The sequence below is a fragment of the Hylobates moloch genome, unplaced genomic scaffold (genome assembly GCF_009828535.3).
Source record: "Hylobates moloch isolate HMO894 unplaced genomic scaffold, HMol_V3 SCAFFOLD_5, whole genome shotgun sequence".
Classification (NCBI taxonomy): domain Eukaryota; kingdom Metazoa; phylum Chordata; class Mammalia; order Primates; family Hylobatidae; genus Hylobates; species Hylobates moloch.
Window position 1 is genome coordinate 48739685 of NW_026652280.1, and position 17519 is coordinate 48757203.

Sequence of the window (17519 nt, forward strand, 5' to 3'; positions counted from 1 at the left end):
CAGTGAATTGGTGAAGTTGATATCCTTCTATCAGAATTTCCATGGAGCAGATGTTCTTTTTCCAAAAGCCTCAAAATACTGTCTCCAAAGTGGGATGGATCCCTTTAGGTTTACACATTTTGCCTTGATCTACTATGATACCATTTTATGATAGCAGTTTTTGGTGTATTAGTGTTTGATGCTGGCTTTATTTTTTTTCCTTAAATAATTTAGAAGGTACAATTCCTTCAAATGTTTCCCAATATCATAAACTTCATTTTTATGAAACAGAAAAAAATGTATCTATTGGAGTATATCATTTAAGTGAATGCTGAGCTCTACAGGGAATAATACTTATCTATGATATCTATTGATAATCTTAGACTTTTGATTTCTATGACTCCTGTCAAATTCCCTAGATTGGGCTAGTTATCTTGCCTATGTGTTTTTCACAGTACTTTCTTCTCTTTTCTATTTTTAGTAGAATAGCATTATAATTGGCTAATTGCTTCTTTAGCTTTCCCAGTAGCTCTGTATATGAACAAAGGCTGAATCTTGTTCATTGCTGTGCCCTTATAATTTAGCAAGATGTCTATAGTAGGCGCTCAATAAATATTTCTTGAATAAATGAAATAAATGAGTGGTAGAAGGTGATCAAATGTGTGTGTGTGTGTGTGTGCATGCAGATGTGTGTGACAATGAGAGATAGAGAGAATGATGTTGGAACTGGAGGCATGAGATTGTCATCAGAGCTTTTAAGACAAGAATAGACATACAATTAGCTTGTTTAATTTTTCTGTAGAATTTCCTTAAGGAATGTATATTCTAAAGTCTGTGCCAAGGTTTGCTGGTGCTTCAGTAAATTTAGAGGCTCTGTGGGAAATTTAAACTTTTTTCTAACAGAAACTCCAGTTTTGACATCTGTTGAATATTGGGAGAACTGCTAGCTCAGGGTAGTTCACAGACTTAACATTAAATCACACTATATTCTCTTCACTTACATCATGTTTTTGAGAAGTTGTTCTTTACTTTTGGCACTTGTTGCAATAAAAAGCAAGTACCAAATGAAAATTAGGGTGTCTAATCTGATTTCAAGATTTGAAAAGTTGCGCAGTACCCAGCAGCAATACACACCCCATTAGTGATAGGTTACCATTACTTAAGAATGAAATAACACTAATTTTCCTTTCAATGTATGTGTATTGTCTTTTCAGATGTCTACTAAGTTGTAGGACATAAGTACTTCTTAAGTTGTGTGCATCTCACAACTTAATAAATGGAACCGTTAGGCATTTCTTTTGTCCTAGGAACACTTAATTACCGAGATAGGGCCAGGCACGGTGCCTCACGCCTGTAATCCCAGCACTTTGGAAGGCCAAGGCAGGCGGATCACGAGGTCAGGAGATCGAGACCGTCCTGGCTAACACAATGAAACCGCGACTCTACTAAAAATACCAAAAATATTAGCTGGGAGTGGTAGCAGGCGCCTATAGTCCCAGCTACTAAGGAGGCTGAGGCAGGAGAACAGCGTGAACCCGGGGGGCAGAGCTTGCAGTGAGCCGAGATCGTGCCACTGCACTCCAGCCTGGGCGACAGAGCAAGACTCCGTCTCAAAAAAACAAACAAACAAACAAACAAACAAAAAAACAGAATTACTGAGATAGTAAGGGCACTGTGAACTGAAAGTTTGAGGATCTCTGTCTAAGGGTAAAATTGGAAAACCAGAAACAAGGCCTCGGATGAGAGGATTTTGGTTATTTGAAGGTGAGATGCTGCCAGTACCACAGTTTTGTTCCTCAACATGGATCTTCAACTGAAGGTTAGAACAGATAATTAAACAGGGACCTTCAATTTTAGGGGAAAAATTTAATTATATTATTGTTTAATAGAGTTATTGCTATATGAGTCTTAGTTTTATTTCCTCACACATTGTAAAATCTTCTCAATTAAATAGGTTTTTATTACTCGTGAATCAAGTATTACAAAATCTAATAACATGACAGTGAAATACAAAATAATTTCCAAATGTTCTTTTGGAAATATAAGATAATGCTTTTTTATTTTTATTTATTTATTTATTTTAAATGGAGTTTTGCTCTTGTTGCCCAGGCTGGAGTGCAATAGCACGATCTCAGCTCACTGCAACTTCTGCCTCCCAGGTTCAAGCGATTCTCCTGCCTCAGCCTCCCGAGTAGCTGGGATTACAGGCATGTGCCACCATGCCCGGCTAATTTTGTATTTTTAGTAGAGACGGGGTTTCTCTATGTTTGTCATGCTGGTGTCAAACTCCCGACCTCAGGTGATCCGGCTGCCTCGGCCTCCCAAAGTGCTGGGATGACAGGCATGAGCCACTGCACCTGGCTTATGCTTTATTTTTAGACTTCTTTTTAATGCTGTTGAGAAATTCTAAAGCAAATCGACAGTATGGTTTCATTGAATTTTACCTGTAGTCAATATTAGCCATTTTAAGCTTTCTATTAGTAAAAAAAAAAAAAAAAAAAAAAGTAAATGTATCATTTGTTATTATGACTTTGGGCACTGGTCAAAATTGAACTTTTTTTTCTTACTTTACACAACTAATTAACGATTTGACTTGACAATAGATTTTTTTCCTCATCTCAATTTTAGAAAATATCATAATTCAAGAGACTTTGAAAAACGAGGTAATTCTGAATTTTAGATTCATATTTTAATAAAAAATGTTTGGTATCCTCCTTTGTCATAAAAGCTTTTAGATATTTCTCTAAAAGCCCCAGTAACATAGAGCAAATGTCTTCGACTTGTGACATACACAGGAAGTGTTTCCAAGGTTTTCATATTAATCTTGTGATTTTCTCTGTTTGAAAAGAAAAAGAATATGCATAAACTGGCAGTCAATCTGAAGGCAGTATTTTCCCTTGATGAATATCTCATCTTTTTTCTTTAGCACTGCAGAGTACTTTTGTCCTTTATTTGCCACTATTGCTTATGATAAAAAATTAAATTACTGTTCATCCTTTCAATACGTTTTCCTCAGAGGATCACTGCTGAAGAACAAACATTTAAAAGAGGATGTGGACGGTTTAGTTTTATACACAGTCCTGCTATATTATTCATTGCAATGCATTTTTAATGCTAGAGAAAAAAATGTATGCTAATTTCTAGGGTGAGACAGGCAGTGATCGAGGGAATGATAAATTCACAGAGGCTGGAGATGTGTGCTTAATAATAAAATAAGAAGGTGTCTCTCAGATCGTAGGCTTTTTAATTTTTTTATTAATTTTTTTTCTGCATCATGTGGGAGGGAAACTTACAAGGTGTTTTTGAATGAAAATCTTAAGATAAGACATCATCTCCAATTAGCTAATATTTCTCAGAGTCTTCATATTTGCAATTGAGAAAGAGGTTATCTGAGCAAGGTGATTAAAAACAAAAACAAAACAAACAAAACAAAAGGCTTTTGCTAAATTCTGTATTACATTCCCCCCTTTTCTTGCTCCATTTTATTTTACATTGTTTCATGAAATTTGCACTCTCATTGTTCATAAATAAACCAATTATTTTTTTCTAAATTTATGTAATATGTGAGCATAATTTTTTTTTGAGACGGGGTTTCACTCCCATCACCCAGGCTGGAATGCAGTGGCATGATCCCAGCTCACTGCAACCTCTGCCTCCCAAGTTCAAGCGATTCTCTTGCCTCAGCCTCCCAAGTGGCAGGGATTTCAGTTGTGTGTCACCACACCCAGTTACTTTTTGTATTTTTAATAGAGACGGGGTTGTGCCATGCTGGCTAGGCTGGTCTCCAACTTCTGACCTCAAGTGATCCACCCAGCTCTGCCTCCCAAAGTGCTCTTTTTATTTTTAAAATCTGATTCTCTTTTATAAGAACAGCAAATGAATAGTGTGCTTTATGTTGCCTATGAATTGTCAAGGCGAATTGCCTTCTTTGTATTACATTCTTCAAAATTAAATAATTTATCTTCAATTCGGCATCTAGTAAGGAATCGACTTACAAACTTCTTACAATATAAGAGAGCAGATTAAACTTTATGGACTCTGTTCTTCAAGCTTCTCTATTCCAGAGAGAGGGATGCGTAGCCTTGTTTGATGTAAATAAAAGGTAGTGAAAGCACATGAGTCCTAGGATATTTTCTCAAATTCTCGAAAATCATATTCAATTTGTTGTCATCCATCCAAAAACACTTATTTTGGAACTTGGGAAGGATGAATTTGTAAATACAAACAAACAAAATTGTCATGGATATTTATCTATTCTCCATTATCTGCCAAATACCAAGTAGCAATTGAGTCAGTGGTTAAAAAAAAGAAGAAAGCATTACCTAATTTCTTTTTCTGAGTGCAGATGAACAAAAAGAAGAAAACTGCACATTAGTCTAACATTCATGACTCAGGGCTTGCCTTTTCAAAATATTTAATTTTAACCTCTGAACCAAAAACAATATGTTTTTTATATACTCTTAACCCGAATATAAAACTTCTTATATAATTCAGGTTTTGCTCATGCAATCATTCCATGTTAGCCCTTCTTTTCACTACTTTCAGAGACATTAATGTAAAACTGGAAATATCTACCTTTTAGAGAAAACACAATTTTATTTCAGAGCTCTCTAATAATATACAAAATAACAAATGCCGACTTTTCCAGTATCACCTGATTGATTTTACTCTGGGAATGTAGTGGTCTTAATTTTATCTTACCCATTTTATAATAGCTATCCCCATAGCAACGAGATAGATTTTACCCAAATGAAAAAAAATTCATTATATGTAACTATCTACAATGATTTGTGATAAACGGGTTACACATCAACATTAAAAATGAAATTCAAATTATCGGTCACAATCAAAGTCTAACAAAGCCAATCACTTGCAAATATATTGTTTTATCTTATTCATTTCTACCTCTTGCTGTCTTCTGCTCTATTGCTAAGGCACCTAGATAGTTCATTAGTTTAAATTACAGAAATCTGAGATTCCTGGATCAAAATTTCAACTTAACATTGCAACTGTTATCTCTCTTCAAGTTAAATCTAATAGAGAAGTGTGTTTTCTATAGAGGAGAAGTAGTTAATGTGACTTGGCTCATCCAAAGTTTTCAGTGATGTTCCAATGTGGTTGTGCCTCAGGAGAAACGTTTGGATATTTGTTCTGGAAGGCAGGATGGTATCTTGTCCGAGATCTGTGTGACCCTGCCATTTGCTGGAGATGTGACTGCTATAGACCAAATGCTTGTGTCCCCCCATAATTCATCTGTTAAAATCGAATCCCCAGTTTTATGGTATTGGGAAGTATGTCGTTTGGGAAGTGATTAGGTCATGAAGGTAGAGCTTTCATGCATGAGATTAGTACCTTATATAGGGCTGAAGAAGTCAGAGTTCTCCCCTCCACCTTTGAGGACACAGGTAGAAGATGCTATCTGTGAAGCAGAAAGCAGATTCTCACCAGACACCAAATCTGCTGGCACCTTGATCTTGAACTTCCCAGCTTCCAGAACTGCTTGAAAAATTTCTGTTGTTTATAAGCTACCTAGTTTATGGTACTTTATTATAACATCCCATCCAAACTAAGACAGTAATGTAAAGGCATTAATTTAAAAATCCTGAAGCTCATTTTTTTGTTTTTAAAATGGGATTTCTGCAACAATTAATTGAAATAATCATATACATCTTTAAGTAAAATGTCTGATTTATGAAAATTGCTAAAAAATTTTAACTATGATAATGCTGGTATTAATGGAAGAACTACACTTCCCCTGTAAGTGTATCTTTCTCTTTCTCCACCTCAAAACATATTATTCATATTTTCTGATGGAATTAAAGTGAATTTTCTGAAATATTTACTTTCAGATATATTCGTCATCCTTTTTGTTAACCATGGTATGTAGCACCATGAGCCATGCTACAATGCCAGCATCTAATGAAATTTCAATATTCTACTTGCTTATCTTAGAAAAACACTCCTTCTTGGAAAAAGAACAGATTCTTTTTACCTATAAAACGTATATATTATTTACAGTTACAAGAAATTACTTGGAAATTCTCAACAGTATTTTCTCAAAATATTTTTTTTTCTTATAACTTTAATGGACTCCGGACGTACATTTGCATCCTTTTCCCGTAGCGTTAACTGGGGCTCAGTAGTCTCATGCTTTAGCACTCTGGCATAGCTGAGAAAGAAATAGGAATTCTGTGGTTTTCATTTATATACAGGTTATGAGCCTTGTATGATGTCATGTCCGAATATAGTCACTTGAAAAGTTAATTCTATTTAGAAACTACCGTCAGAGGGATGCAAAGGCCAGAACTTGGGGTAAAATCTAGGATCTGTGCTAATTATTTTCAGAATGTAACTAATAAAACACATTTTTGATGTAAATTTTCCTTTGATGTAACTAATAAAACACATTCATAAACTGTAAGAATACACCAAAAAGGGATATATGGTTGCGGTTTGGAGTTGTCTCCAAATTCATCCCTCTCAGTCCAGATAAATTAATGAAACAGTACCCGCTGTTTATAATGCAGATTTTATGTACTACACATAGTACTAAACACTGTAAAGGCATCTCTTGTTTGATTGCCAGAACGTTTGAGAGTGGACATTTTTACATTTGAGTTCACAGAGGATAAACAACTTGTTTGTAGCTAGGAGTGGCACTGAACTAGGTCTCATGGACTCCAGATGCATTCACTCGTAAATGAAATACTGACTTCCCCAGAGAAAGTGGAATCTCAACCATTTAATAATTAGGGGAACATTTATTTCTTTTTCTTTTTTTTTTTTTTTGAGATGGAGTCTCGCTGTGTCGCCCAGGATTGGAGTGCAGTGGCGCCATCTTGGCTCACTGCAAGCTCTGCCTCCCGGGTTCATGTGATTCTCCTGCCTCAGCCTCCCGAGTAGCTGGGACTACAGGTGTGTGCCACCACACCCAGCTAATTTTTTTTGTATTTTTATTAGAGATGAGGTTTCACTGTGTTAGCGAGGATGATCTCGATCTCCTGACCTCGTGATCTGCCTGCCTCGGCCTCCCAAAGTGCTGGGATTACAGGCGTGAGCCACCGTGCTAGCACTAGACACCATTTGGGAAGAGATGGGCCTTTATTTGGAAAACACCTTTGTATGAACTCTTAGGGTGGATGGGCAAGGAGGCGTGAACGTTTTCAGATACAAACATGCCATAGGCAGGGAAAACAGCTATACAAATGATAAAGTGAGAGATTGGGAATTTGTAGTTTTTACTCCAAAGAGGAAGAAGAGAGGAACAAGAAGTGATAAGACAAGGGAGAGGAAAGAGAGGCGATCATAAATGAAGTGAAGCTCAAATGATGGAAGATTGGTAAGCTTTGAGGTCATGGGTTGGCTAAAGGGCAATGCAGAATGATGCTGATCAAGGTGTATTGAAGGGTCTGCCTTTCTGCAATATAAAGCACTCCTCCCTCCTCCATGGTGAAATTTACTTTGCTTATAAATATACCATGGGAGTGAATCTTGGGGTCATTCCAAAGATTCTTCTGGGTTTCACATCCAGAGAGACAATGGTGACCTCTGAGATAACTTGCACAGAAGCAGAAATCTGGTAGACAAAGTGGGCTATGAAAATGTGTGCCTAAGACCTTTGTAGACTTTTTGAATTTTAGTAGAACCTAGAATTGAAAACAAAAATTCAAGTCAGGTGTACCTAGGTCACAAAATGAGAAGTGCTGACAGCCATATGACACTTTTAAGTGTTGAGTGATTGTTCACTTCAAGGTCAGGATCAGAATGAGGGTCTCTTTCAGACCTTCGTTTCTTAGATGCTGGTGTATAGCCAAGGCTAATTAGCCATACCTTTCTGGAATGAAACTCTGAGGTATATGATATTGTGGAGCCAGGGACTATGTTACGTTCAAATGTCTCCATTCACTTCTCCATAACGGAGAATTTGCTCTTTTGTGCACAAAAGAGCAAATGTGCTCCCTCGTTACCCAGGAAGCACATTCCAAGCTTTGTGTCATCACCGTTGTTCACTTTCTCTACCATTGCTTCTGCTCCTGCTTCTAGGAGACTCGTAGCTGTCAAGGAAAATCAGAAAACTGTGCCGACAGAGAGAAGTCATCTCAGGCTCTGAACTCAGGTATAAGAGCTTGCCTTTACTGAAGCCACTCAATTATTAGAAATCATTACACATTTCACAAAGTGTCACAGCCTCTCTTTCGGTAAGGCACGGTTATCCCCATTTTGCAGACAATGGAAATTGACAAAGGATTACAAAATTAATATAAATAGAGTCAGCATCAAATATCAAACAACAACAGCGAGAACACAGGTGTGCTGTCTGAAGCCTGGCACATTCCGCGTGCCCACTCATCACTACTGGCTGGATCAAAACTTGTGCTCTTCCTTGCTTCACTGCGATTCAGCAATATTTTGAGTCATCTCCTCTGGAGTCCACATTTTATTTACTGCTCTTTCTTTTCCAAAACTTACACTTTCCTTGAACAATAATTTCACTTCTGCTCCTCTCACCTTTAGGAGTATTCCCTGGCTAGTACTTTACTGAGAAAATTGAAGAAAGTAAACACGAAATTCCTCAGTTTTACTCCTCTGCAAAACTTTTATATAAAAGCATCTTCACTTCTACACCAACATTTCTAATCTTCTCCTTTCATGATTGTTTCTTTTATTTTGTCTCTAAGGAAAACTAAATCCTTTTTCTTTCTAAGATGAATTAACCTTTCCACCTGTAGTCTTGATCTCATCCTGTTTTATCTTCCCAGGACCTGGTTAATCAATTATATTCTCATCTTCATAATCAATCCTCACCTATCCCCAGACATCAGATATTTTTTTCTATGCCTGTAAAAATGCTCAGATTCATTTCTCCAAGCCAAACCAAGGCAAAACACAACAGAGCATTAGAAAAACAACTGTAGACCTAGAACTCGACCATTGCCCCTTCTCTCACAATGCTATTCTGTTGCTCCTTTTCCTTTCCTGAACACATTTCCTGAAATAATTGCTCTATGTCTACATGTTCTCACTTCAATATCATTCTTCTGCATCCTAAGATTTGACCGTTTTCTGCAGTGTTCTATTGAGTTCCACTTTCACAATGCAACAGGGACCTCATCTAAGTAGGTATACAGGCAACATAGAGCTTTCTAGGAAAATCAGATCGTTGGGTCAGCTTGACCATGGCAGAGAGCAAGGGAATTGTTGCTGGAAAGTGGTATAGACATCAAATTGTGAAAAGCTTTGCGTTTCTGGTTAATATTTTGAAATTCATCTTAAGAAAATGGGGATGCATGAAGGGATTTTAAACAAATGGTGGTAGGATTAGGTTTGTAGTATAGAAACGATACAGCTCTGCGACGAGTATATTAATATAGATGACACTAGAGAGTTATCAGGTCAGAATTGTAGCAAGTTTACAGAAAAGTAAATGATAAAGATTTGAACTAAGATAACAGTGAGAAGGGAGACATGGGAATAGATATGAGGTTATTTCTAATGCAGAAGATGAAGGGATCAGTGACTGAATGTGGAAAGCGGAGGATGAGTGAAAGATAAATCCCGTATTTTTTTTTACTTGAGCAACTAAGTAATACAATTTATCCAGAAAAATGGAGAAGAACATGTGTGTGTGTGGTAGAAAGGTAATAGTTCATTTTTATTCATGTCAAATTGGAGGCACTTCAACTATCTCTTATTATCCCATCACCAACACACCACCCTCTCACCTCTTTCTGTGTCAGTTTCTCTTCTTGCTATGAAACAAAAAGTGCCCTTGCTCCTGATAAAGGTCAGACTTTAGAGGTGGTTGAAACCTGCTGACATTTAAATGACTTTTCTCCTCCAATTATGACTTCTTTCTATTACATGATTAGCATCTCTAAAGGATCACTGCCATTGGTATGTCCCATTAAAAAAAAGATTCAAAAGTACAAAACAAACAAGCTCCTACCAAACAATTCCCTGATCCCATGCCTTCCTTCAACTATCACCACATTCCTCTGCTTCTTATTTTAGCAAAAATTGTCAAAATATTTTCAGTAACACTGTCTACGTTTCTTCATATTGCTTTGCATCTCCCTTTCTCCTTATCTTAATTCAGGGTTTTCCACCTTGGCACACTTTTTGGCTGGGTAATTTTTTGTCATGGGGCCTGTACTGTGTAATGTAGAATCCTTTCAGAATCTCTGGCCTCTACTCACTAGATGCTAGTAGCACCTCTTCCCCCAGCTCCCAAATGTGACAACCAAAAATGTCTCCAGATACTGCCAAATGTTTCCTGGACACCAAAACATATCTGGTCTGTGGATCATTGCCCTAATCTACTTATGCTTCTGTTCCTACTACTCTGATGAAACTACTTTCATTAACTCATTGTGACTTCTATATCACCCAACTCAAAAATTAGTTCTGTCTTCATTTTATTCCATGTCTCAGGTACGTCTCACAAATATCACGTCTTTATTCTTCTTGGGACATTCTTTTTCATTCAGTAATCATATTCTTTTCTGGTTTTTCTCCCATCTCAGTGAGCCCTCCTTAAAATTCGTTTACTTGTTCCTCCTCCACTTTGCTCAGCTTCTAAATACTAAGGTGATGCAGGGCTTGGTGCCAGACTGTTTATCTCTAGGTACACTTGCCAGCTATGTGATCACAGACAATCCCAACAACTTAAACATCTTCTATTTGCTGATGACTCACAATTTTATATCTCTGGTCAGGATTAATATATGTACGTGAAATTAATTAATATGTACATGAAAATTCAATTTTATCCATTATATATGCATATATATATACACATACACACATATATATATAGTAACTGCTCTCTTTACTTGACTCCATCCACTCTCTCCGTAAATCTCTTATTACCAACTTAACAGAGTCATGACAGATATTTTGTTTTTTCCCTATCATCTTGGCCTGAGGCAAACTTGGGAACTGCACTTAAAACTTCACTCTTCTTAATCACACATATTCAATCATATAAAAACAATTCTATATCCAACATATATTTCCATTTTTCCCCCATCTCTCCCATTGTCCTGTCTTTGCTGCTATTACGCTAGTTCTGATCATCATTTCTTACTTGTGTTACTACAACAATTTTGCAACTGGTCTACCTGCTTCAACTCTTGCCCCAGTAAATCCATTCTACACTTGATAGGCAGAGAGGCTTTCAAAAACCTAACTATAACATGGCACCTATTGCTTAAACAATCTAGTATCTTCTGTTGCACTTAGAATAAAGTCCATGCTCTTTACCAGAATCAACAAGGCTAATATGACCCACGCCTATCTGTCCTGACCTCATCACCTACAAACTTCGCTTTATTCTCTGTGTTTCAGGTACATCAGCCTTTATTTTCCTCCAGGGCTCTAAGCTAATTCTTCCCTGAGGACATTTGCCCTTGAAGATGCCTTTGCCAGGTCACTTTTCCTTCCGGTCTTCTCTTGTCTAACTCTTATTTTATTCAGGTCTTATGTGAAATACAATTTTTCAGTGAGGCCTAGATGGACCATCTACTCTAAATTAGTCTCTCCTGCCAGTAATATTTTTAAATCAATCTTTAATTTCTTTTTCTCAGTCCATACCACCATTCGAAACTCTCTCCTTTATTTATACACATTTCCTCTTTTTCTTCTCCCATTGAAATGTTAGGACCAGAAAAGGAACACTACATCTGTTTTGTTCCAACAAGCATCTGTGTGCTTAGATCCATGCCTGTAACCTATCCAGCACTCGGTGCTAAATAAATTCATCTATGCTTGCAGAGTCTACACTAACGTTTGTTCCTTTCTGTCTCACACATTTCCTCCTGTCACTGGACTTATTTCATCTGGGCTTCCTACTCACTGATCACTTCAACTCAGCCTGTTTATAACAAAGAAGTTGCTCTACTTTTCCAAATCAGATGCAGCATTTGACTTGCTGAATTCTTAAAGGTAATTTCATTCTTTGTTGTCCAGACCTGTTATTTGACAGCCATCTTTGAATTACCTATTTTACCTACCACATCCAATTAATCTCTAAGCCTTTAAGAATTTTCCCTGACGTAAGTCATTAACATCAATTTTGTCCTTTCTGTTTTTACTGCTACTTGCACATTCTAGGCCCTGTTTCCCATCTGGAATACACTAGTTCCTTTGTTCCCTAAGGGATCTTTCTTCTCTCTAGTCTTTCTTTGTTCTGATCCATTCCATATAGTCAAGATCGATCTTCTTTTAAGAGGACTATAATTTTGACATTCCCCATCTTAGTGTTCTTCAATGATTCAATACTGCTTACTGAATAAAGTTGCAAATTCTTTCTTTGGAATTTATGTTCTATAAATCCACTCCACTCCACCAACTTTATCTTTGCTCATTTTATGTGTTCTTTAATGTAGACACACCAGAGAGAAATTTTTACTTCATTACTTTTCCCTTATTTGGCTAGGTTGATGTGGAATAAGAAAAAATATATATTTAATGCAACTAAGAATTATTATCTTGCTTCTCAGAATAGTTTCACTGAAACAAGTTTCAATTTAAAAAATTAATCATTATTTTCAACAAAGAGATTTTGATTCTGTACTCTTGGGAATAGATTTTGTCAATACTTTCTTCAAACCGAGCCATTATTTTTGTGTCTAAGTACTGCTTTCAACTCTGACAATAAGGAAAATAATTTTTATCATTTCAATGTACATGAAAATTCAATTTAATTTTAAAATCAGGTACAAAAGAATAGTTTCTTGCAGGACGGGACTACACGTTTTTTGTACTTTCTAGAATAGACAGTATACTGCATGACTTCTAGTTCAAAAATGAAAAAAGTTGAAAGTAATATATTTTGTTCTTGAGATTTGAGAAGGAGCTAATAGTCACTTGATAAATTAACTGGATATTTCTATCAAAACAGTAAAATACTATTGACCAAGTATTTTTTACTAATATCCTATAACTTACAAAACAGCTCAACAACAACTTATAAAATATAAATAACATTTTCTTTCTCTCTTTTCCTTTTCAAATCGGCCATTTAATCTATATGTGACTCCGTTATAGGTGGCAATTATACAGAGATCTGGTCACAAAGACAGAAGTAGAATTGATAATCCCCAATTTCTAGTCCAGAACTACATCATGTGCCGTAGCTGTGCATGTTAGTACATACATCGCATGTCCCACCAGCATCTTAAATCTTCATCTAGGGGCGTGTTTTTTACTATTATAATAAGCAGAGGTCATCCCAAGGACACTAATCATGGGTTTCTGTGTTTGTATGAATTTGGGGATTTTCCCTTTAGCTCTTTTTCCTCCTTGCTGCAGGATGTTCTAACCATGAGCCCAGGATCTGGTTTGTTTACTGTCAAGTGGTTTGTTCTGTCTACTTAGCAAGTCTGTTCTCCTTTAAGGGAGGCTATGACCACTGTATCTAACCTACCTCAGTTTGTCCACTTGACTCCCACTCAATCAGAGAAAATAAATGACCAAATACCTCTATGTGACCCTTAGTGGACACTACATGCAGCAGAAGAATCATCAGCTGAGCCCTGACTAAATTCTTGACTCATAAACTTGTTAGGTATCACTAAAATGGTTATTATTTTAAACCACTAGGTTCTGGGATCATTTTTTATGAAGCAATACCTGAAAGCAGATTGAAAATTACCTATTAAAATGTAAACAGTTATTTAATCATTCACTAATTTCTTTAAAAAGTACTATATATAGCTGGTAGATATGGAAACATAAGAAAAGATTTCCCTTTCAAGGAGACAGTGATAAATGAACTGAGACATTTCTCATTTAAGAGGTGAAAATGGGGCTTTGATTTCTTAGAAGTGAAATGCCTCTGACAGTGTTTTCTTGGCATTGCAATTTTAATCAAATTTTCTAACTTGTTTGGTTCTGGTTCTTTAGGGTTAATAAGATATACCCTGCCTATGACACAGGTGAAATATGTTTTAAATTTTATATATATATATATGTATATATTTTTAATTTTACTTTATTTTATTTTTTTGAGACATAGTATCACTCTGTCACCCAGGCTGGAGTGCAATGGCACAATCTCGGCTCGCTGCAACCTCCACCTCCCAGGTTCAAGTGATTCTCTTGCCTCAGCCTCGCAAGTAGCTGTGATTACAGATGCCTGTCACCATGCCCGGCTAATTGTATTTTTATTAGAGACGGAGTTTCACCATGTTGGCCAGGCTGGTCTTGAACTCCTGACTTCAAGTAATCCGCTAACCTCGGCCATATGAAGACATTTATAAAGTTTAAAGTTTGTGAAGACATTTACAACGTATGACATATATATGACATAAATTATGTCATAAATTATAAATGTCTTTACAAAGCTCAAGGTGTCATTATGATTCCATTTCTATGTGCAAAGTGTACATCATGAATATATCGGTGATTAAAAACTGATTTCCACCATGACCACAACCACTTATATTTTCTTCTGTGGAAAGAAATACATATTCAATGTAAAATAACATTTATATTAGAAGGAAGATTTAGAATTATAGCTAAGGAAAGGCTAATTGCAAATAGAAAATAAATCATTCATATAAAGTTTGGTAAAAAGATGAGAATTCAAATGAATAAGACTCTTGTGGTCAAAACTGATTTTTCAGTGTTTCATTGTAGAAGATTGCTATAATGAATATAGCCTAGGCATTGTGGCTCAGAAGTTATGACTTCAAATTCTGGCCCCTGCACTCAATAGCTTTTGTATTTGGAAGACATATTAATACCTTCCACATAAAAGTTACAGCCACACATAACATTTTTTTGTACATAATTTATTAATTGATTTGAAAATAATCCCTGTGGACATGAATGGTATCTCTGCAGAAAGTCTATGACCTGACAAAATAGGCACCTTGAAAAGCTATATACCTTTTGTATGTACACACAGAAGGTGTCCATTAAACAAACAAAAACAACAAACAAACATGTTACTCCTTTATATCCATGCCATATTGTTCCCTGTATTCCTCCCGTGCTATGAATGGAGAAAAAAAAATAGACATGTTAGCCATCTTTTATGAAGCTGCAAATTTACTTAAAAAGTAATGTAAAATTTGCATTGAAAGTTGCTTCAATGCAATTAAAGTTTAATAATGTTAGAGCACTTATTTAATTATTTTATGATGTTTTATAAATATTAAATGATGGTTTACTTCTTTATTTTCAGAAGAAGATAATTGCTAACATTGCTGTTGTCTGGAAAGAGTCACTATTAGGGCTTTCTCCTTCCTTTTGTCGTTATGAAGCAACATTTCCCATAAGGTTCTTTTTAACTGGTGATGAGCGACCCTTGATTTCTTTTTTTCTTTTCCTGCTTTGTAACTCAGAAGCCCAATTTTAAATTATGCAATTTTTCACTTTAAAACTTTTTCACGTTTCTCTAATGATTTAAGTCTATCAATAGTTCCTGCTTAGTTTCTAGCCTAAGGCAGAGTTGTGGAAAACATTATAATTTGCTGCAGGAGTTCTATTTGATGATGTAGTTCATATAATTGGAAAAAATCATTTGTAACCCTATTTCCATAAACCCGTTTTTGACATTGGGGAATTATATCCAGACATCCTTCCTAGCGAGGCTACGCTAAAGGCAATACGCTGTTTTACTGGTTCTTCCTCCTGAGCCTGTTAGAGTTCATGGACCACCTGAACTGGAATCGCCCTTAGATCTTTGTTAAAAATGAAGATCCCGGCATCTCATACACAAGATTCTAATTTAGTAGCGCTGAGATGGAACGCAGACTTTCCATTTTTTAACAAGCATCTTCAGGAGTTTCTTCTGGATACCTGCAGTAAATATGAGACACATTGGAAATAAAGTTTCCCCATACCTATAATGTCTACTCACAGACAAAATAAAGTGGAAAAATGAGATAATAATTTGACTATTTTTTGATGAAAATCCTTAGTAAATAGGCTATCTTCTTAGACGATCCTGCAACTCATTTTGTTACAAAATTGCAACTCTCACAGCCTCATTTTTCCCCCTATGTGGCCATAGTAATGAATTAGGAGCTCACCAAATCAGTCAAATAGTTTTTCACATTTGGAGGTTTTTAAAATATAACTCATAAATTCTTTGATATCTCTTCCTTCAAAAGAGGCAGCCTAATACCTCCCTTCTCATGAATGTGGGCTACTAGAGAGAGAGAGAAGAGACAGAGGGAGGGAGGGGGGGAGGGAGAGAGAGAGAAGATCTTGTGATATTAATTACCTTTTACCTTTGTTCACTCCCACTTACTTATTTATTGGTCTTTAACATTTGTTTGTTATTATTTCTTTATTATTGCTAAATATTTACTGTTGGTTTTTTGTTTATTTATTTTGAGACAGACGTTGGCCACAAGTGTTGGACTTAGCCGCCAGCTTGCCATGTCTAAGGTTGACCAGAGCTCTGGCCAGCCAGTGTACTGTTCAGGTCCAGCAGAGAGGTGGGATCTCTTGCTAACAGCTGGCACCAGCTAGTCCATTAGGCAAATGAGCTACCTTTAAAGTGGATCCCTAAGCGCTAGACAAATCTTCAGAAGACTCCAGCCCCAGCTGACACCTTGGCTGCAACCTTATGAAAGACACTGAGCTGGAACTGCCCAGCAAAACTGTGCCTGAATATCTACCATGCAGAAACTCTAAGAGCTTAAAGTTTAATATTGGTTAAGCCACTAAGTTTTGGATATTTAGCAACAATCAGAAAACACACTTAGTTATATTCTGTCCTAATATTTTTATTATTCCATTTTATGAGAAATTATTTAAAATAGTTACATATCCAATAGTCTAACAATTCATCTTGAAGATTTAAAATACTGTGGTCCATAGGCCTTTGTCCATTTACCTTACCTTCATCAAAACCTCTTTGTTTTTTCTGTCGACGAAATTGCTATGCTTTCTAAATACTACAGTATTGAAAAAGACATTTTAACAACCATATTACTCAATGAGATTAAATGGAAAATTTGGAGTTTTTCCTATGTACGATCTATTATTTCATTCAACAAATGATTACAGACACCTACTAAGTGCTACTCATTCTTCTAGGAACTTGGGATACATCAGGCAACAAAAGAGACAAAATCCTTGTTCCCACGGAACTTATATTTCAGTTAGACCAGTGTGGATTTATGCTTTTTTATTTTGTAAATGGCCTTAAGTTAAGAAAATAGAATTACAGAATGTTTGAAAATAAATGAAAGAAACCTATACAATATCACAGAAAATACGTGCTGAGGACATACCATGTGTACATAGAACTATGTGTACAGCATAGGCCCTGCCTTCATGTAACCTATCATGTAGTTTCCACATGAATGCCTTTTTATGAACTCAATTTTTAAAAATGATCTTTGAAAAAATCAAAGTTGCATCAGTTAGACCTGTATATCAAAATGATAATGATAAATTAAGATTGTAATTTATCTATCACTCATCTCTTGACTATTCATATGATGCAATAAGACTGTTTGAGCTCTTCAGACTATTTTGTCATCCTATCACTTTTTAATGCCAACTCTCTCCCCTAGGAA